Here is a 13,754-nt window from a genome sequence, read left to right as displayed (position 1 = left end):
GCTACTACTCCACTAGGTGGCCCTCTATAACGTAACACAATGTGCAACACAGCACAGAGAGCAAACAGGATGACATTGCAACTTCTCACTAACAAGATGTTATTTAAAAATGTCAATCAACAAACAAGGTAAACATAACAAGCAAAACTATGATAACTATACATGAGATATTAGAAAAATAATTTCAAAAAATGCCAATCTTGCCTATTTCAATGTTAACCTAACCAATGCATTATTCTGTTGCCCATATACTCTTGAAAACCCTAATGTATACAATCAATGGTCTTTATTTGTATCCATTTGATTCCTTTAACAATTTGCATTCAAATTAACAGTTGGACAACATCTTCAAGCATATTTGAATTACAGCCAAGTCTCATCAAATATAATGATTCTATTGCCTGATTTTGTTCACAAAAAAGGTATTTGTAAACTTTGAACAACAACATCCTGGGCTTCAGGGACAGTCAGGATTGGACAGACACTTGATCAAGGGCAGAGCATAGCCTCCAATGTGCCTCCAGACCTCATAATCTCTGCCAGATTAGAGATTAATGCAGTGGGAGGCATGGGGGGTTGGCCGTGGTACTGCCTACCAACAGCTGTAATTAGAGCATTGAGATGACTAGGTCTGAAATACAGTAGGTCAACTGGAATAGAGAGAAGTTGCAGTAGTTTGTAACTCTCCTCCATTTGTGTCAGCACAGAAACAACCAGCCTCTGAGGATATGTAAAGCATTTTGGATAACAGCTGATACTGTTCATGTTGCCATGTGATATATAGGTCTACACTGAGTATGCATGTTTTTTAATAATAATGTAGAAGCCAAATAGTTCACATGGTTCAATACTCTCTCAGCTGAAGTTGTAAGGTAACATGTTTGGAATGAATGGGCTACTAATGGGTTATTAATACAGTACTAATACTATTAATTTATGAAGCTATATCAAATCAGATCTGCCAAGAGTCTTGAGTCAGACAGTGGAGGCTCTGTTGTACAGCGGACCTGACTGGAGGTGGTTTGTGTTCCGTTCCTCAGGGTCAACCAGGGTTGCAGTGGTGGGGCTGGGCCCTGGTCGATCACCCTGACCCGCTCCGTGTGCACACATCACTTACAATCATGTCTAGGCTCTCTCCATGGTACATGGAAAGAGCAGCACCATCTGACGCCCACACTTTACCTGCCTTCGCACATACTCCATTAGGAGTATTGAAAATTCCACATAAAGTGGTTCCCAAATGATTTGGTCCCAAATGACTGCCTAATGATGCTGAGGGACTAGATGCTGATTAGAGAGAGTTTGACGTGTGGAACTTGTCAGGTTCACACTGTTTCTCAATAGTGACTCACTTTCACACACTGCTCTTCTGTGCTCTCATACTGCTCTATCACCCATGCGAAACCAAGAAAAGCGCTAAAACAACATTCACTATATGCCTATCTCAATAACAAAATACCAAGTGCCCGGGGACCACAGCAGAATGAGGTGTTCATGGGCCCGACCCTCTCGTGTCCGATTTGTACAGGTGAGACTATAGTCTTTGGTGATGTGCTTCTGCTGTCATCACCCACTTGGTATAATCAATAAATAGACATGAATAATATAGATAGATTAAAACATATACATTATATACACCAGAGAACAGATGGTTTGTACTCACAACAATATAAATTACAAGTGGAGAGAAAATTACATAAAAGTGCAGTAGTTTGTTGCTTTGTTAAAGTGTGTCTTCTACAGACAGGGCCCTGTCTCCCCTGTTGTCAAATGCCCAAGAGATGCTGTCTGCAGCGTCAAGTGATGACATTACTGTACAGAATATTGCTTGCCACCGTGGTTGACGTGTGGCTGGTGCTGGTAACTGTTGTTCTACATATGAATGAATGGGGGGATTGTCTCTTTAAGAATATGGGGGAAGGGTGTGTTACTGAGCCTCCGACGCAGCCCTGCCTATTATTTCTCTTGACGTTCTTCCCTTTTGCTCTTGTCATACAGTTTGGTGATGCCGTTTTCTGTAGGCAAATGTTTCAACTGATAGTTATGTAGGATATCTGCGAGAGTCAAAGTTAAATCATTTTTCGAACGTTGAGTGTTATTCGACGGCTACTTTTTCAGGAAGTGGTCCATCACGTGCAGAAAGAGAAAGGGGGTAACGGTACATTCGCCGATGCTCTATCCGCAATTGTCATGTCGTATTGTTTCTTTTGACGGTTAATTCTTTATTAATCAACTATGAAATGTGGGCTGACAATTAGGCTTAAGTCGTTCAGTGTTTTGCCTTGGGAGTGGTTGGTTTTGCGAGCATCATTTGGCACCCCCCCCAAAAATACATATTTTTTAACGACAGACATCCACCCATGGTCGTGGTACGCGCAGACTACCTGACCAATGTTTTTTGTTTTTTCAATTGTTTTTTTAATCGGATCTAACAAACTGCTCTGTTCCTGACATACACCCACATTCATCACTGGAAACAGAATTGCTTTCAAAAAAATGTTTTAATGGTGCGATAGTGACAAGAAACATATTTTGGGTTCATTTTATTTCCAGAATGAGGTATATCATTGATGCCTTTCTTCACATGATTCAACCAAACATGAAGTGGATAGCCTAGAAGGCTATTCAGACCGTTTTCTAGACAATTGTCTGTATATTGTCGTGTTCGGTGTTGCCTTTTTACAATGAAAATGAGTATTTGAGGATACAATTCTGTCTCACTGCTCTCGAACCTGGGGTTGCCGGTAGGAAAGGCGTCTATTGCCTTGGAACACTGGCTAGGCGGTGGAGCGGCCAATGTCGACTGTTATCTTCGGTAGAATATAATCCTGTATATAACTGTTACCTACATAAAAACCAAGTAGCCTAATAGAAAGGATACCTCAGGGACAATGTCTTCTCGTGCAGCACTACCTGGGAACGAGCGGAAATCGGACCTCGTAAGTATTTAATACATTTTAATGTCTTATATAATCTTTTGTAGAGGTCTGACTGTCATGTGCATTACACCCTTTAAATGAACGGAACAGTGGCATGGAATCAAGCTAGGTGACATATCAACGTACTAAAAAATGACAGGAGGATGCATAAAGCAGATACAATCATTGATTGCTGGCTGGCTGTAGCCTATTTGCACTGCTGTTAAAACCATCGTTCATTCACTCTGTACATGTTGTTCAAGTGAACAGAATAACCCATAATACATCATTTTGAGAGAGCACATGCTGTGCCTAGAAAATCTGGAAATCAATAATGATACATCTATAACACTGTCATATCATTATGTAATAATATGTCAATTCAATGTGACACACATGTGGCCTTGCTAATGCAGTGGCAGGTTTGTATACAGTCTCCCAGGCACAGATATGTCACTTTGGTTTCATTGTTTGCTTCACACACTTTTTTTTAGGAATGGTGAAAAGAGAACATTCCGTTAATCATCATCGAAAAACTCTATACCTCTTCTAATTCCAGTCAATCATGAAGGGGATGTTTGGCTTGAGTCTCGTCTGCTCAGTACGGTATGGTGTAGAATAACAGAGCTTAAAGGACAAGTAGCTCACCAGTTTTGCACAGACCTTCTTGACGGATGACTGGCATTTAAAGACGTGGATGTTGATTAAGACAGCCCCCCGCACCTCTCTGATTCAGAGGGGTTGGGTTAAATGCGCAAGACCCATTTCAGTTGAAGGCATTCAGTCGTACATCTGACTAGGTATCCCCCTTTCCTTTAAAGCTAGACAGTTTTATATGTTTATTGACAGTGATCCTCGGCCAGACACTTTTAGAAGTGTGAAAATCCACCCTGTATTTTGATCACAACATTGGACAGGCCCCAGTTTATTTCTTTATTTACATAGACGAACATTAGATAGATAGACAATTATATTAGGCCATGCCCACATAGCATATTACAGTCTGCTGATTGTTGTTGCTTTTATTTGTTGATCATCCTCTGCTATAATAAATATCCATTAAAATCCTATATCTAAGCAGGTCTCACATTATCATGCCACTGACTTGGTCCTTCCAGGAAGGAATGGCATGCAAGAGTGACACCCTCAAAGGCAGATATATTCACTACAAAAGCATTTGGGTTGAATTGACAAAGCATTTTTGACAGGTGGATATATCGGAGAGGTGTAGGGTCTGTCTAACCCTGCTGTGCCCACCCTCATCCATAATATTAGGGCATGTCAGGATGTTGGTTGATTGGTGTGGGTGCAGGGCTAAATTAGGATAATATTACGCTACATGGCGTGAGCTTACATTGTTTTTCAAAAATATTTATTAAAAGAAAGGGCATAGAAATCTTTGAGACATTCTTGTTGTCCTTTTCAGAAACTTCCAGAAGGACTTCCATTGTTTGTTTACATCACATCAAGTGACTAGACGAGAGTACATTTTTGATAACATGATTCTCTTAATTACAACCTCTATGCTCGCTTCGAGGAATACAACACAGAGTCTTGTGTGAAAGCCCCTGTTGTTCCAAATGACTGTGTGATCTCGCTCTCCGTGGCTGAAGTGAGTAAAACTTTTAAACAGGTTAACACTCGCAAGGCTGCCAGGCCAGACGGAATGTCAGGGCATATTCTCAAAGCATGCGCAGACCAGTTGGCAAGTGTGACATTTTCAATCTGTCCTTGCTTGTCCTAGTCTGTAATCCCAAAGACAGTTTTAAAGAAGCATGATATGAAGAAAATGTAGTCAAACAAAATCAAATGCTATTTGTCACATGCGCCGAATACAATACACCTGTATTCGGCGCATGTGACAAATAGCATTTGATTTTGTTTTGACTACATTTTCTTCATATCATGCTTCTTTAAACTGTCTTTGGGATTACAGTGAAATGCTTACTTACAGGCAGTCCCTTAACCAACAATGCAGTTTAAAGAAAACTATGAAAAGTCTATTTCAGAAAAAAGAATAGCATACTTGTCCTTATGTGGCTATGCCAAATGGTTGTGGGCTACACTAGTTCATTTAGCAGACAACATTTGCTTATAATTCCATGGCATTATTCTTTATTATTTATAGTATGAAGAATACAAAGCTGAATAAAATAGAAACATTTTCTCAAAACGATTTGAGGGAGTGCGCACATGCGGCTATTCTGTGTTGAGTGGTTAACAAAGAAATAGGTACTCCTATATGCTTCATTTAGAGTTATTAATGTAACTTTAGTTGTTCTACAAACGTTGGGCTATATGTTTTGATTTTTAATACATTGTGAGGCTGCATGATGAGACGAATGATTTGAAAGAAGTTGCTTGAAAGCAACTTCTTTTTGCGCATGCTGTACACACTCCAATAGTCTCATTCGCAATTTGACAAGGACTTCATAATGCCTTGAATTTCACGGTGGCATTCCCCTTGATGGCCGTAATGCACCCTAAAAAATCCATGCCTTTTGCACCCCGGAGTGTTGCGTTTTGCCCTTCTCCCTGAGTGTGCTGCGCAATCCGAAGTGTCTATCACTCACACGGCTTTCCGTCATGTGATCGGGTCTTTCTCACAGGCTACAAGTTAAGACAGACACATCGGGGATACAACTGCACGTGTACTTATACAATCCCGAGGTGCATATTGAAGATATTTGAAGAACTGTCCACATTTACTTTTCGTCAGCCAAGAAGATGAGTAGGCCTAACGAACAGCAAAAGCACTAGTCAATCTACTATCCCCCATAGTACAGAAGTCGACCTATTCTATTCTGTGCGAGAATTTTTTTCTCTCCAAACATAGCCTGGTACGGTTGTGGGATGCGATAGATCCCAAATTATTACAACCACTAGCATCAAAAAAACTTGCGCACATGGTAGTAGTCCGTAGGCATGAATGTTCCATTAGCGGAAAACACCATTATCAAAAGTGACCACAAATGCAATTATGCATGTACAGTTGAAGTCGGAAGTTTACAAACACTTAGGTTGGAGTCATTAAAACTAGTTTTCTACAAATTTCTACAAATTTCTTGTGAACAAACTATAGTTTTGGCAAGTCGTTTAGGACATCTACTTTGTGCATGACACAAGTAATTTTTCCAGCAATTGTTTACAGACAGATTATTTCACTTATAATTCACTGTATCACAATTCCAGTGGGTCAGAAGTTTACATACACTAAGTTGACTGTGCCTTTAACCAGTTTGGAAAATTCCAGAAAATTATGTCATGGCTTTAGAAGCTTCTGATGGGCTAATTGACATCATTTGAGGCAATTGGAGGTGTACCTGTGGATGTATTTCAAGGCCTGCCTTCAAACTCAGTGCCTCTTTGCTTGACATCATGGGAAAATCAAAAGAAATCAGCAAAGACCTCAGAACAAAAATGTGTAGACCTCCACAAGCCTAATTCATCCTTGGGAGCAATTTCCAAACGCCTGAAGGTACCACGTTCATCTGTACAAACAATGGTACGCAAGTATAAACACCATGGGACCACGCAGCCGTCATACTGCTCAGGAAGGAGATGCGTTCTGTTTCCTAGAGATGAACGTACTTTGGTGCAAAAAGTGCAAATCAATCCCAGAACAACAGCAAAGGACCTTGTGAAGATGCTGGATGAAACAGGTACAAAAGTATCTATATCCACAGTAAAACAAGTCCTATATCGACATAACCTGAAAAGCAGCTGAGCAAGGAAGAAGCCACTGCTCCAAAAGCGGCATAAAAAAGCCAGACTACGGTTTGCAACTGCACATGGGGACAAAGATCATACTTTTTGGAGGAATGTTTGGAGGAATAAGGGGGAGGCTTGCAAGCCGAAGAACACCATCCCAACCGTGAAGCACTGGGGTGGCAGCATCATGTTGTGGGGGTGCTTTGCTGCAGGAGGGACTGGTGCACTTCACAAAATAAATAGCATCATGAGGAGGAAAAATTATGTGGATACATTAAAGCAACATTTACGTCATTTAGCAGACGCTCTTATCCAGAGCGACTTACAAATTGGAAAGTTCATACATATTCATCCTGGTCCCCCCGTGGGAATTAAACCCACAACCCTGGCGTTGCAAGCGCCATGCTCTACCAACTGAGCCACACGGGACCTACATCCCAACATCTCAAGACATCAGTCAGGAAGTTAAAGCTTGGTCGCAAATGGGTCTTCCAAGTGGACAATGACACCAAGCATACTTCCAAAGTTGTGGAAAATGGCTTAAGGACATCAAAGTCAAGGTATTTGAGTGGCCATCACAAAGCCCTGACCTCATCCAATAGAACATTTGTGGGCAGAACTGAAAAAGCGTGTGCGAGCATGGAGGCCTACAAACCTGACTCAGTTACACCAGCTCTGTCAAGAGGAATGGGCCAAAATTCACCCAACTTATTGTGGGAAGCTTGTGTAAGGCTACCTGAACCGTTTGACCCAAGTTCAACAATTTAAAGGCAATGCTACCAAATACTAATTGAGTGTATGTAAACTTCTGACCCACTGGGAATATGTTGAAAGAAATAATAGCTGAAGTAAATAATTCTCTCTACTATTATTATGACATTTCACATTCTTAAAATAAAGTGGTGATCCTAACTGACCTAAAACAGGGAATTTTTACTAGGATTAAATGTCAGGGATTGTGAAAAAACTGAGTTTAAATGTATTTGGCTAAGGTGTATGTAAACTTCCGACTTCAACTGTAAGTATTCAGACCCTTTGCTATGAGACTCGAAATTGAGCTCAAGTGCATCCTGTTCCCATTGATCATCCTTGAGATGTTTCTACAACTTGATTGGAGTACACCTGTGATAAATTCAATTGATTGGACATGATTTGGAAAGGCACACATCTGTCTATATAAGGTCCCACAGTTGACAGTGTGTGTCAGAGCAAAAACCAAGCCATCAGGTCAAAGGGAATTGTCTGTAGAGCTCCGAGACAGGATTGTGTTGAGGCAGGGTCCCCCAAGGGTCCCCCAAAAAATCTGTGTCATTGACGGTCCCCAAGGACTCAGAAGCCTCCATCATTCTTAAATGGAAGAAGTTTGGACCACTAAGTCTCTTACTTGAGCCAGTCACCTGGCCAAACTGAGCAATCAGGGGAGAAGAGCCTTGGTCAGGGAGGTGACCAAGGACCTGATGGTCACTCCGAGAGAGCTCCAGAGTTCCTCTGTGGAGATGGGAGAACCTTCCAGAAGGACAACCATCTCTGCAGCACTCCACCAATCAGGCCTGTATGGTAGAGTGGCCAGACAGAAGCCACTCCTCAGTAAAAGGCACATGACAGCCCACTTGGAGTTTTCCAAAAGGCACATAAAGACTCTCAGACCATGAGAAACAAGCTTGAACTCTTTGGCCCCATCCCTACTGTGAAGCAAGGTGGTGGCAGCATCATGCTGTGGGGATGTTTTTCAGCGGCAGGGACTGGGAGACTAGTCAGGATCGAGGGAAAAACAAATAGAGCAAAGTACAGAGAGATCCTTGAGTGGCCCAGCCAGAGCCTGGAATTGAACCCGATCGACCTGAAAATACGAGCAATGGACATTAGACTGGTGGAAATCTGTCATTTGGTCTGATGGATCCAAATTTGAGATTTGTGGTTCCAACCGTCGTGTCTTTGTGAGACGCAAAGTAGGTGAACGGATGATCTCCGCATGTGTGGTTCCCATCGTGAAGCATGGAGGAGGAGGTGTGATGGTGCTTTGGGGTCACTGAGAAATGTCCTTGTTTTTGAAAGAAAAGCAATTTTTTTGTCCATTATAATAACATAAAATTGATCAGAAATACAGTGTAGACATTGTTAATGTTGTAAATGACTATTGGAGCTGGAAATGGCAATTTTTTAATGGATTATCTACATTGGCGTATAGATGCCCATTATCAGCAACCATCACTCCTGTGTTCCAATGGCACGTTGTGTTAGCTAATCCAAGTTTATCATTTTTAAAGGCTAATTGATCATTAGAAAACCCTTTTTCAATTATGTTTGCACAGCTGAAAACTGTTGTTCTGATTAAAGAAGCAATAAAACTGGCCTTCTTTAGACTAGTTGTGTATCTGGTACATCGGCATTTGTGGGTTCGATTACAGGCTCAAAATGGCTAGAAACAAGACCTTTCTTCTGAAACTCGTCAATCTATTCTTGTTCTGAGAAATGAAGGCTATTCCATGCGAGAAATTGCCAAGAAATTGAAGATCTTGTACAGCGCTGTGTACTACTTTCACAACCAGAATAGAACGAGGAGTGGGAGGCCCCGGTGCATAACTGAGCAAGAGAAGTACATTAGAGTGTCTAGTTTGAGAAACAGACACCTGTTTGTGTTATGCACGAAGTAGATGTCCTAACTGACTTGCCAAAACTATAGTTTGTTAACAGGAAATTTGTGGAGTGGTTGAAAAATGAGTTTTAATGACTCCAACCTAAGTGTATGTACACTTTCGACTTCAACTGTATGTAAAACACAGGGAAATCCAATTCTCTTCTGCACTGGCCCTTTAACTTCTCTAGGATATGTGGGACGCTACCGTCCCACTTGGCCAAAAGCCAGTAAAAATGCAGAGCGCCAAATTCAAATATATTACTATAAAAATCAAACTTTCATGAAATCACACATGAAAGACACCAAATTAAAGCTACACTTGTTGTGAATCCAGCCAACATGTCTGATTTCAAAAAGGAAAGGATTTACGGCGAAAGCACACCAAACGATTATGTTAGGTCAGTAGATAGCCACAGAAAACACAGCCATTTTTCCAGCCAACGAGAGGAGTAACAAAAAGCAGAAATAGAGATAAAATTAATCACTAACCTTTGATGATCTTCATCAGATGACACTCATAGGACTTCATGTTACACAATACATGTATGTTTTGTTCGGTAAAGTTCATATTTATATCCAAAAATCTGAGTTTAGGCGGGACGCTACTGTCTCACTTGGCAAAAAGCCAGAGAAAATGCAGAGCGCCAAATTCAAATTAATTACTATGAAAATTACTATAAAAATCTAACTTTCATTAAATCACACATGAAAGTTACCAAATTAAAGCTACACTGGTTATGAATCCAGCCAACATGTCAAAATTCAAATAGGCTTTTCGGCGAAAGCAAACAATGCTATTATCTGAGGATAGCACAATAGTAAACAAAGAGAGAAAAGCATATTTCAACCCTGCAGGTGCGACACAAAACGCAGAAATAAAAAATATAATTCATGCCTTACCTTTGACGAGTTTCTGTTGTTGGCACTCTAATATGTCCCATAAACATCACAAATGGTCCTTTTGTTCGATTAATTCCATCAATATATATCCAAAATGTCCATTTATTTGGCGCGTTTGATCCAGAAAAACACTGCTTCCAAATTGCTCAAACATCTCAAAGGTTACCTGTAAACTTTGCCCAAAAAATTCAAACTACTTTTGTAATACTACTCTAGGTATTTTTTAACGTTAATAATCGATAAAATTGAAGACGGGATGATCTGTGTTCAATACAGGATTAAAACCAACTATAGCCAGCGTTCTGCTCACGCGCTTCTATCTAACAGGACACTTAATGTGACTCTCATTCAAGATGGCCGTACTTCTTCATTACACAAAGGAATAACCTCAACCAATTTCTTAAGACTGTTGYCATCCAGTGGAAGCGGTAGGAACTGCAAGCAGGTCGATTAGAAATCTGGTTTCCCAATGAAAACTCATTGAAAAGAGAGTGACCTCAAAAAAAAATCTGAATGGTTTGTTCTCGGGGTTTCGCCTGCTAAATAAGTTCTGTTATACTCACAGACATGATTCAAACTGTTTTAGAAACTTCAGAGTGTTTTCCATCCAAATGTACTAACAATATGCATATCTTATCCTCTGGGGATGAGTAGCTAGCATTTGAATTTGGGTATGCTTTTCATCCAAACGTGAAAATGCTGCCCCCTATCCTAGAGAAGTTAACAAAAACCACATGTTGGTTGTCCTTTATGTGACAGAAATGTTGCATGCCAGGGATCAAAATGATTGACCTGCTCTTGGAGTCAACTGGGTCACACACTCCTCTTGTTTGAAATCTCTCCATGGAAACCCAGGAGTGTTTTGCTTCCCAGTCCACTTTCCTCCCAGTTCGACATCTATGCTGAGTGAAAGGTGGTGGCATAAAATGAGAAAGCCCACACCGGTCTCCTCCTAACATGTTGCTCGCTCCGTACCTCCCAGAAAGCCCCATCTGTAATTTAAATGATTTTAGATTGTATCGTCTTCCTCGGTCTCGTTCCCTGGGACAGCCTGGGGGTGTGTGGGAGAGTGAAAATGTGTTGCATGGAGGTTGACGTAGTGTATCAGGATATGTGCACAGTAGGGTGGGACGGGGCTTCGATATACTTAAGATTTTGGTAAATCATTGGTAACAACAAACCAGACCTGTGAGGCTGTTGGCCTAAAATGAAGAATTTCTTGAGGGTAGCATATTTGGCTCAGTAAACAGTTGATACAACCACCATTTTCAATATTCACATGAGTTTTTCTGCTAGAATAGATAATAGGCCTACACATTGAAGTAGACTACTAACCAGAAGGTGACATGATGTTCAAACTCCAAGTGGGGTTTCACTTGTGTTGTGCCCTTGTGTAAGACGTCTTCCTATATCCTTGTACATCAATCTGTGTAAGCCTAATCATTGTAATTCCATGTCTGTAAAGCAAAGGAATTTGTTATGTAGGTCAGGCTAATGATGCTTATTCAATGGAATATTATCTCCCTATCATCATAACTTGAAAAATAAACCTAACAACACACATGGTGGCACACATTAGTCATCCAGATTTGAGATTTGCATAATCGCACTTGCTTCGCACCTCCCGCTCCAGCATGTCCCAGGGATCCAAGTCGTTATGAGTCAGGCCACTAATGCTGTCTTTGCGCTGATACAGATTCGCACCCCTCTGCATTGTGACATCCTCTGTATGCCCCTCATTCTCTCGCTTCTATCAGCACTATCTGGTAGAGGGACCTTTACTCTCACTCTCCAGTTGCCCAGCCAGTCCCATGAATGGAGCCCATGTAGGCCTCGTTTCTGTTGTTTTGATCAGTACCTTTACTTACCTCTATACATTTCTTATCCAGCTCAGCTTGCAAATTCGGCCGATATACAAATAACCCTCCATATTGTGAACAAACTCTTAGTCATACATTTTGCATATAAACTTTTTGTTGTATTTACCTGTCAATAGTTTATGGCCCCTTTGCAAATAATTCACATTCCTGTATAATGCAACCAGATGCAGGTCTGAATGAATGAACAGGTTTTTCCTGGTGGCACAGAACAGAGCCATTGTGTGGCCTTGCGTTGATGGATTCATGATTTGGCTGTCTCTAAATGGAAAGGACTCCTCAAATCCCATTGGAGCCATGCAGGTCACGTAGGAATGTTCACAGTCTGTTGAATTGCATTGAACAGAACCTCGTATCAATGGTGGGCTATACATGACCTGCTCATCTTGGTAAAGATGACTATCTTCTAGTAGAAATGAACTTGATTTACTCCCATTTATATGACCAAGTAAGCCTAAGTATCAGGCCAGTTTTTGGTTGTGTTGAACTGGTTTATTTGGAAAGCTGTCAGGACAGGAGTCTATTTGAATTGCTTCAAGAACATTAGCACACAGCTCCCTGCACTGTTACGTAACCGCTGCGCTCTGGTGTCACTTTACCTGTGTGTCTATAGGGCTGAGTAAAGGGCTGGGCGATACTGTATATCGTGGAGACTAGTATACCGGTATGGATTTTTACAATACCGTCTATAAAGGTATTTTGAAACAATGCTAAATAAATGCAAAGTTCTACAAATTTGACTATTTCACCGTCAATGTTGTCCTAGTTTGGTTGAGTATAAAACCAAGAAAGACCAATAAAAGAACCAAGAAACCAAGAAAAGAACCAGAACCAAGAAAGACCAATAAAATCACTTCGAAACAATGTGTGGCCTTTCTAGAGTCATTCACTACTTAGAGAACTTATTAAGATCTTGTAATATTCAGAAACTTAAGATACCGCCATACCGTGAAACATATTGTGATGTGATATTTTGTCCATATTGCCCAGCCCTAGCTGAGTGGGTTACATAGCGATGCATAAGACATCTGTTTCACCTGGGCCTACTGTCACTTTCCAGAGCGACTAGGCTGCGCTAGAGCATTCCACTCCTGTGTTCGACCGCTACTCGTTATTTGTTTCACATTTTCATTGTTGGATATAACAGACTGTAAAACACCAGGAAATCAGCTCCCAAGTGATTTTAATTTTGGAAATCTTTTCCCAAGTATTCCCATGCATAATAGAGACATATTTGATCGTATACCAATAATAATAATTGATTGGATTTATATAGCACTTTTCTACCAACTGAGGGGGGAAATGTGTAGCACCCACCTCAGTGATGAACGCCGACCATTTTTGTGACAGAACGCTCACCACACATCAGCTATCAGGTGGAGAGGTGAGGAGTGATATATATACCTATTAGGAATGAGGGGGGTGAGTAGGTGGCCATGAACACTGGGGTGAAAACCCCTACTCTTACAGTAAGAGCCATATTTAATGACCATAGAATCAGGACACCTGTTTTAACGTCCCATCCGAAAGACGGCACCCTACGTCGGACAATGTTCCCAAATGTAATCCAGGTTTGAAATTATTATGTTTTAATCAAATATTATATCTGTTGAGGCTTCTTGTGGTCAATTTGCAGTCAAAAAATATTTATTTTATTATGTTCCGGCCCCCTGACCATCCGCTCAAGCAAAAATTGGCCCGCGGCTGAAT

The 13,754-nt window shown here is 40.9% G+C and overlaps 1 pseudogene; it reads left to right on the top strand.

Annotated features, from left to right (window-relative positions):
- Nucleotides 1-1,930: 1,930 nt before the first annotated feature.
- The window catches only part of LOC111949784 (MAP/microtubule affinity-regulating kinase 4-like), a 69,720-nt pseudogene continuing 57,896 nt past the window's right edge, over nucleotides 1,931-13,754 (top strand).

Source organism: Salvelinus sp. IW2-2015, linkage group LG22 (genome assembly GCF_002910315.2).
Source record: "Salvelinus sp. IW2-2015 linkage group LG22, ASM291031v2, whole genome shotgun sequence".
Taxonomy (NCBI): domain Eukaryota; kingdom Metazoa; phylum Chordata; class Actinopteri; order Salmoniformes; family Salmonidae; genus Salvelinus; species Salvelinus sp. IW2-2015.
Note: the sequence above shows the minus strand (reverse complement) of the source record. Positions and strands in the feature narration are given on the sequence as shown.